The sequence below is a fragment of the Giraffa tippelskirchi genome, chromosome 1 (genome assembly GCF_054371585.1).
Source record: "Giraffa tippelskirchi isolate mGirTip1 chromosome 1, T2T-mGirTip1v1.2.pri, whole genome shotgun sequence".
Classification (NCBI taxonomy): Eukaryota; Metazoa; Chordata; class Mammalia; order Artiodactyla; family Giraffidae; genus Giraffa; species Giraffa tippelskirchi.
In genome coordinates this window covers 17545320-17554317 of record NC_137275.1, presented here as the reverse complement: position 1 = coordinate 17554317, position 8998 = coordinate 17545320, and the positions used below count along the sequence as shown (strand labels likewise).

The 8998-nt window shown below is 38.1% G+C and overlaps 1 long non-coding RNA gene across 1 annotated transcript in view; it reads left to right on the top strand.

The window, feature by feature from the left end:
- Positions 1-1031: 1031 nt before the first annotated feature.
- The window catches only part of LOC145542740 (uncharacterized), a 40927-nt gene continuing 32960 nt past the window's right edge, over positions 1032-8998 (top strand). Inside the window, exon 1 of the long non-coding RNA XR_014080101.1 lies at positions 1032-1141. This is a non-coding gene — a long non-coding RNA (uncharacterized LOC145542740). The remainder of the gene's footprint in view (positions 1142-8998) is intronic.

Sequence of the window (8998 nt, the reverse complement as noted above, 5' to 3'; positions counted from 1 at the left end):
AGAAACAGAGTTGTGTTTGACTGGCATTCTTCAGCATTAGAGACATTAGAGATGCGGGCTCGATCCCTGGGTCAGGGAGATCCCCTGGAGGAGGACTTGGCAACTCACTTCAATATTCTTGCTGGAGAATCCCATAGACAGAGGAGCCTGGCGGGCTACAGTCCATAGGGTTGCAAAAGAGTCGGACACAACTGAAGCGACTTAGCTGGCATGCACACACGCACTGCAGGTATACCCTGTGGATGACTAGACAAATAGCAATAGGGATTATTAGCCACCACCAGTTAAAGAAATCTACAATTAAATACTAGAGCTGAGAAAATAGATGTCAAAGGTTAAACTGAAGAGTGTTATTAGGAATTAGAAATAAGGGCCATAGTTAGGTCATTGGATAACTCCAGTGAATTCTGTGAAGGAGAGCATCCTCCTTGCTTGGAGGTATTTTTTTGGTTGTATTATTATACAACTCACTTTCATGAGCTGTACAGCTTAGTGACAATTAATGTATTGTAATCTTGAACAAATCACCATTCAAAGTCAAATTCAAGACATTTCCTTTGAAATACCAATCCCTGAGCCAGATGCTGAAGAATGCCAGTCAAACACAACTCTGTTTCTCCACTCGGTGATAACTGATGGTCCATTGAGAACCATGAGTGTTCTTTACCAAGTACTTTTAGCAGGCCACTGATCCAGGAGGAGAGGATAGAAGGATGTATGATGCCTTCTCTCCCCTCAGGCTTAGAGTGAACACATTAAGTAGAGATTGGAAAGTTAGAAAAAGAAACTAAACTGTGCAGAACTTCATACAATAGAGGGGGGAATATCTCCTCTTTAACACCTTGCCATTTCAGAAGCAGATCTGGTTAGAGAATAATCTAAAGTAACTGCTGAACTTTGCGCTCCTATGAAGTAGAGTCCTATTGTTGAGCTGAACACCTTGACAGTGTTGCTGATGTGGAATGTTGTGAAAGATCTGGAAAGAATAGAAATTCTCTTGGTAATCAAGTGACTGGAATGTGGAATTCAATGGGCAATTAAAGAGGTTGGAAGAAGAGAGCCAATGGAAGGGAGATTGATCAAGATGCAGAAACTGGAATGTCTTTCAGAATAGCTTGGCCTGAGGCAGGACAGCCAGAAGGTACGTTGCTACTAGTTTATTTGCATTTGTAGCTATATATGTCTGTCTATCTGTGCTTCCCTGTTGGCTCAGTGGTAAAGAATTTATCTGCAGATGCAGGAGACCAGGGTTCCATCCCTGAATTGGGAAGATCCCCTGGAGAAAGAAAGACAACCCATGCCAGTATTCTTGTCTGGAAAATCCCATAGACAGAGAACGCTAGCAGGCTACAGTGCATAGGATAATAAAAGAGTCAGACACGACTTAGTGAATAAGCAACAACAATAAATCTATCTATCTTTCTAGATATTTTATCTTAAATCATAGGAAAATACAGTTTCAGGTTGGAGACAATGCTTTGTGCAACAGGGTCTATAGGTGGGATGGCAAACAAAAACTCATAAACTGGTTAACGGAGGCAGAATCTCAAAGTCAGAAGGAATCATGAGAACAGAAAACATTTCATTCTCCCTTTTTTTCACACTCTGAATGTGCAGATTGTGGTAACCTATTTAAAAGATGTGGAATAGGTTTTGAGCCAGTCTTATCAAGAATTTAAAGCTCAAAGTGACTCCTGTTGATCTTTGGGTTATATTTAAATTCAAACCAATTAATAAGAAATTATATTCAAACTATTGAAAGCTTTTGAATTCAAGGAATAATTTATCTGAACACTGACAATAATTATCTTAGCATTTTGGCTAAAACATTTTAAGAATAATTTTGCTTTTATGTAGTAGACACTTCTTAACTTGACTCCTTTTAAAATAGGCCAGAATTTGGGATATATATGGTGACTACATGATTTTTTAAAAATGACAAAGGTGGACTCAGGAAAAATGCTTTCACAGGGTTTGGTTTGTTAGAGAATATCTTGTTCAGATACTGGTTCTGTAGATTTTTTTTCTTTCTCACAATAATCTTGTGTGAGTATGTAGGTGTTTTAGTTTATGATCAATAGGAGAAGTTTGAGCAAGAAAAACTTCACTTAATTTTTGCTGCTAAATGTGAAACATCTGACAGTATTTGCCGAGAAAAACCAAATTGCCTGGCTCTGTTTGCATAAGCAAAAGGAAAAGTCCAGGGTAGCCATCTGCAAATCAACATCAAAGGCTTCGCACAAAATGCAGGGAGGGTGACATGTATTTTGAGAAACAGTATGAGATCCTTCTGTTACTAGGGCCGTGCTGCTGCGGCTTTCCATGCTAGGCAACCACAGCCAAGGGCAACTGAGGTTTCTGTGTCTTTATTGCTGAGGTAGCTGGTCTTTTAGAACTGAAGTTCGCAGTGCTCTGTCCTTGGTCCAGTCCCCCACCCTTTAACATCTGTTCACGATAGAGACTTGCAGCACATTTTCTATGAAATGAAGCCATTCTAAAAACATACATAAAGTCAAAGGTTTTGGAGAAAAGGAAACAAAGTCATTAAGTAAACACATCTTTTCTTTTTTATTTAACTTTTATTGGAGTGTAGTTGCTTTGCAATGTGTTAGTTTCTACTGTACAGCAAAGTGAATAAGCTATATGTGTGCATAGTGTAGTAATAGTGTTAGTCACTCAGTCGTGTCTGACTCTGCAACCCCATGAACTGTAGCCCGCCGGGCTCCTCTGTTCCTGGAATTCTCCAGGCAAAAATACTGGAGCAGGGTGCCATTCCCTTCTCCAGGGGATCTTCCCAACCCAGGGATCAAACCTGGGTCTCCCACATTGCAGGAAGATTCTTTACTGTCTGCATATATCCCTCATTTTTGGATTTCCTTCCCATTTAGATAACATACCTTTTCTGCTAAGCGTGCCATCACCTTGTATGAGTTATTCAGTACACATGAAGTTTACTTTACAGAATTATGGTCTCCACACTTGACCAAAAAGTCTCAATTTCTTTCCCAGTATTAATTGAATCAGGTTCTCTTTTCTCATCAAAAGGTGGCCACAATCTTGCATTTTGAAGGTAAGAGTGTAATTTAGATCCCCTATGAGTTCCAAGGACTTGCCAGGTGGTGCAAAGGTAAAGAATCCACCTGCAATGCAGGCAACACGGTTTCTAACTCTGTGTTGGGAAGATCCCTTGGAGAAGGAAATGGCAAGATGCTGCAATATTCTTTCCTGGAAGAGTCCATGGACAGAGGAGCCTGGCGGGCTAAGAGTTGGACATGACTGTGCAACTGAGCACAAGCAGTTGTAAATGAATAATTTTAATTCATTGGTCTTCCCTGGTGGCTCAACAGTAAAGAATCCACCTTCCATGCAGGAGACAGCATACTGAGCAACTGAGCACACACACACACACACACGAGTTCCGAATTTCTAAGATTCTATAATTGTTTCTAAACAAGGGCTATGTCTTTGCAGGCATTGCTAATCTGAAATTATCTAACAATTTGGGAGATTGATGGTTCACACTGTCCCAAAGCTATGATGCTCTTGAAGTGAGGTGAAGTGAAGTGAAAGTTATTCAGTCGCGTCCAACTCTTTGCGACCCCGTGGACTATACAGCCTATGGAATTCTCCAGGCCAGAATACTGGATTGGGTAGACTTTCCCTTCTCCAGGGGATCTTCCCAACCCAGTAATTGAACTGGGGTCTCCTGCATTGCAGGCAGATTCTTTACCAACTGAGCTATGAGGATAATGCTCTTATAAGTTATGAAATCACTTCCTTTCTTTCCTTCCTCCTTCCATTTCTCTTCCTCTCGCCTCTCGTCCTCTCTTTCTCTTTCTTCCCTCTCTTTATTCCTTTTTCTTTTTTCTTGTCTCTCTCTCTCTCTTAACTCCACCTCTTCCTCTTTTCTTCTTTCTCTCATTTCTCCATGACTTTAAAACTTTTAATGAAGTAAAACATTAACCATCTTATTGAAGTAAAACATTGCAGAAAATTTAACAAATCAAACCTAAATGTATAGCTTGGTAAATTTTTACAAAGTGAACAAACCTCTCGTAACCAGTGTCCAGACCAAGAAATAGAACCATAGTAATATACGAGAAATCTTCTTTGAGACTTTTCCAAATTATTAAGCACCCCTCACACTCCCCCTGAAAACCTCATCACTGTTTTGATTTGTAGCACATGGATTAGTTTTTTCTGTTTCTGAACTTTATATAAATGGATTCCTATAGTATATACTATGTGTGACTACCTTATTTTATTCAACATTATATGAAATGTATCCATAGCTGTAGCTTTTTCATTTTCACTGATATGCTGTTAGAAAACAAATAATAGAACATATTTAGGAAACATTTCTTCATGCAGTTTGATTTTTAAAAAGAGTCTGTAAATAAGAATATACCATGATCTATTTATCCATTCACTTGTTTATGGACATCTGTTCCATTTTTGGATTTTTTTTTAAGCTGCTAAGATAATTTTTCTACATGTTGTGATTTCTGTTGAGTATATAATTATAAGGAAAATTGCTGGGGCATAGAGTTATAAAAGGTTAAATTTCTGTAGATACTTCTAGAGTTCTCCAAAATGGCTATGCCAAGATTTTCAGTTACTTTACAACCTTGCCAACACTTGGTACTATCAGATTATGTTTTGTTTTGTTTTGTTTTAACACTACTGATGGGTGTGCAGTGATTTCTTAGTGTAGTTTTCATTTGCACTCCCTGAGAACTAGTAAGGATGAGCACCTGTTCACTTGTTTATAAGCAATTTGAATATTTTTTGTGAAGTATCTATTGAATATTAAACAACAACAAAAATGAAAAAGAAAAGTGTTTTTCTGCTAGAAACAGTTTTGACATGAAATGTATGGGTTTTTTTTTTCTTATAAACTTTTTATTTTATATTGAAGTATAGCTGGTTAACAATGTTGTGATAGTTTCAGGTTAACAGAGAAGGCACTCAGCCATACATATACATGCATCCATCCTTCCCCAAACCTCTCTCCCATCCAGGCTGTCACACAACATTGAGTAGAGTTCCATGTGCTGCACAATATGTCCTTTTTGGTTATCCATTTTAAATATAGCAGAGTGTACATGACCTCCCCAAACTTTCTGTCTTTTTCCCCTGGGAGCCATAAGTTCATTTTCTAAGTCTGTGAGTCTCTTTTTATTTTATTTTTTTCTATTTATTTATTTTTTATTTGTTTTGCCATACATTGACATGAATCCACCATGGGTGTACATGTTTTCCCCTTCCAGAACCCCCCTTCCACCTCCCTCCCCATCCCATCCCTCAGGGTCATACCAGTGCACCAGCCCCAAGCACCTTGTATCATGCATTGAACTGGACTGGTGATTCATTTCACATATGATAATTTACATGCTTCCATGCCATTCTCTCATATCATCCCGCCCTCGCCCTCTCCCGTAGAGTCCAGAGACTATAAAACTCCTAGAGGAAAACATAGGCAAAACACTCTCTGACATAAACCACAGCAGGATCCTCTCTGACCCACCTCCCAGAATATTGGAAATAAAAGCAAAAATAAACAAATGGGACCTAATTAAAATTAAAAGCTTTTGCTAAACAAAGGAAACTATAAGCAAGGTGAAAAGACAGCCTTCGGAATGGGAGAAAATAATAGCAAACGAAGCAACAGACAAACAATTAATCTCAAAAATATACAAGCCACTCCTGCAGCTCAATTCCAGAAAAATAAATGACCCAATCAAAAAGTGGGCCAAAGAACTAAACAGACACTTCTCCAAAGACATACAGATGGCTAACAAACACATGAAAAGATGCTCAACATCACTCATTATCAGAGAAATGCAAATCAAAACCACAACGAGGTACCATTTCACACCCGTCAGAATGGCTGCTATCTTTTTATTTTATAGTTAAGTTCATTTGTATCACTCCCTTTAAGATTCCATTTACAAGGGATGCCATACAATATTTCTCCTTCTCTGTCTGACTTACTTCATTCAGTATGACACTCTTGAAATCCATCCATGTTGCTGTAAGTGGCATTATTTCTTTTTAATGGCTGAGTAATATTCCATAGTACATATGTACATCTCCTTTATCCATTCCTCTGTCGATGGACATTTAGGTTGCTTCCATGTCTTGCCTATTATAAACAGTGATACAATAAACATTGGGGTTCATGTCTATTTTCAATTTTTTTCCTCTGGATATATGCCCAGGAGTAGAATTGCAAGGTCATATGGTAGCTCTATTTTTAGTTTTTTAAGGAACCTCCATATAGTTCTCCACAGTGGCTGTACCAATTTACATTCCCAGCAACAGTGTAGGAGGTTTCCCTTCTCTCCACATCCTCTCCAGCATTTATTTTTTTGTGGATATTTTGATGATAGCCATTCTGGCTGGTGTGAGGTGATATCTAGTTGTAGTTTTGATTTGCAGGAAATTATGGGTTTTTCACACATTGTGATCTTGCTGTTCTCTGTAAACACCAACCAAATGTCCCACGATATAATTTAATTCTGGCACTATCTACCTGGAGTTAGTGCCAGATTCCAAAAGATAAAGGGTTCGGTCCTCCAGGAATTCCCCCACTTCAGATGTCAGTTGCAAACCCCAGGTGGTTATCTGTACTACTGACTTACTGGCTATAAATTGAGGGTTAACATAAACTGCTCCTCAGGTCCAATAACTTGCTATAACAGCTCACAGAACTCAGGGAGACACTTTACTTATATTATTGGTTTATTATAATGGATACAACTCAGTAACCACAGTGGAAAAGATATACAGGGCAACGAATGTGGGAAGGGGCACCTACATGTGTTCACCAGCCCAGAATCTCTCTGAACACCATCACATAGGGTTTTTATGGAGGCTCCACTACATAGGCATGATTGAATAAATAACTAGCCATTAGCAATAACAATCTCTAGCCCCTTTTCCCCTTCTGGGAGGTTGAGGGTAAAACTAAATGCTTCAACCTTCTAATCATATAGTTTGGTTTTCTGGTAACCAATCCCAGTCCTCCAAGAGTCACTTCATTAGCATAAAAGTTTGATGGGAAGGGGCTTATTATGAAAAACATAAGATGCTCCTATCAGGGATTTCTTAAATTTTTAGGAGTTTTGTGCCAGAAACCAGGGACAGAGACCAAAAATATTTTTCTTATTATATTACAATGTCATAATGCTTTTGCCCATTTTTAAATTATTTTGTCCATCAGTTCTTAATGATTTTCAAGAATTATTATATTTTGCATATGAATCATTTGACAGAAATATATGTTGCAAATATCTTTTGCCATTCTTTGGTTTGCCTTTTCACTGCATCTTTAATGAAGTTTAATGTGTAAATATTTTATTTCTGTGATTAGTTTTGTTTTTGTCCTGTGTAAGAAGTCACTCTTTACTCAGAGTTCATAAAGATATTCTTTGTTAATTTCTAGAAATTTTATTGTTTTACATTTAATATTTAGGTCTTCTATTCAATGTTGGAATGGAAGTTTGGATATGGTATAAAGTATGGATCAAGATTCATTTGTTCACATGTAGATAACCAATTGACCCAGCACTACTTATTGAAAAAACCATCTTTACCCACTGCAGTGTAGTGTGACTTTATCTTCAATCAAGTTTTCATATATGTATGGATCTATTTCTGAACACTTTTATCTGTTTTATTGGTCTATTTGTCTATCCTTGCACTGGTACTACACTGTCTCAATCACTATAGCTTTAAAATAATACTCTGTAAGTCTTCTGAAATGGATATTCCTCAACGTTGTCTTGGCTTTTCACGGCCTTTGCATTTCCATATAAACTTTAAAATACTCCTGTCAATCCACTACTTCCTACACACATTTTCTGGATTATCAGTTAAGGTTAAATTGAATCTATAGATCAGTTTGGGAAGAGAGTATTCAGTTTCTCTGATTCCTTTCCTCAGCTTGAGATACAAAGTTATAAATACGAATATGAATGTTAACAGAAATATGAGGTTGAAAGTAGAGGTGTAATGTTGGCTCTTAATAGAAAGTATATTAAGTACAATTAGAGAAAATTTTTTTTATAGAATCACTTTTCTGTCCATATGTCACTTATCCTCATTCCTGTCCCCAAATTGCATTGTGTTAAGTGATTTTCAGTAGAAGTGAGAGTCAGGGAGGGGTAGAGGGAAGAGACACAGTGTCCATTGGAGGCTGTTCTGGTCACCTTTCTCTGTACGGTAAGTCACTGCAAAACTTAGTAGCTTAAAACAGTAACATCCATGTCATCTCTCATGGTTTTGTGGGTTGACTGGGCTCAGTTAAGCTGTCCTCATTTGAGAGCAATCAGAAAGATTGTGGGTGGCTCTCCCTGTAATGCAGGTCAGGAAGCAACAATTAGAACTGGACATGGAACAACAGACTGGTTCCAAATAGGAAAAGGTGTACTTCAAGGCTGTATACTGTCACCCTGCTTATTTAACTTATATGCAGAGTACATCATGAGAAACGCTGGGCTGGATGAAGCACAAGCTGGAATCCAGATTGCTGGGAGAAATATCAATAACCTCAGATATGCAGATGACACCACCCTTATGGCAGAAAGCAAAGAACTAAAGAGCCTCTTGACGAAAGTGAAAGAGGAGAGTGAAAAAGTTGGCTTAAAGCTCAACATTCAGAAAACTAAGATCATGGCATCTGGTCCCATCACTTTATGGCAAATAGATGGGGAACCAGTGGTTGACTTTAGTTTTTTGGGCTCCAAAATCAATGCAAATGGTGACTGCAGCCATGAAATTAAAAGACACTTACTCCTTGGAAGAAAAGTTATGACCAACCTAGACAGCATATTAAAAAGCAGAGACATTACTTAGCCAATAAAGGTCTGTCTAGTCAAGGCTGTGGTTTTTCCAGTAGTCATGTACGGATGTGAGAGTTGGACTATAAAAAAAGCTGAGCACCGAAGAATTGATGCTTTTGAACTGTGGTGTTGGAGAAGACTCTTGAGAGTCC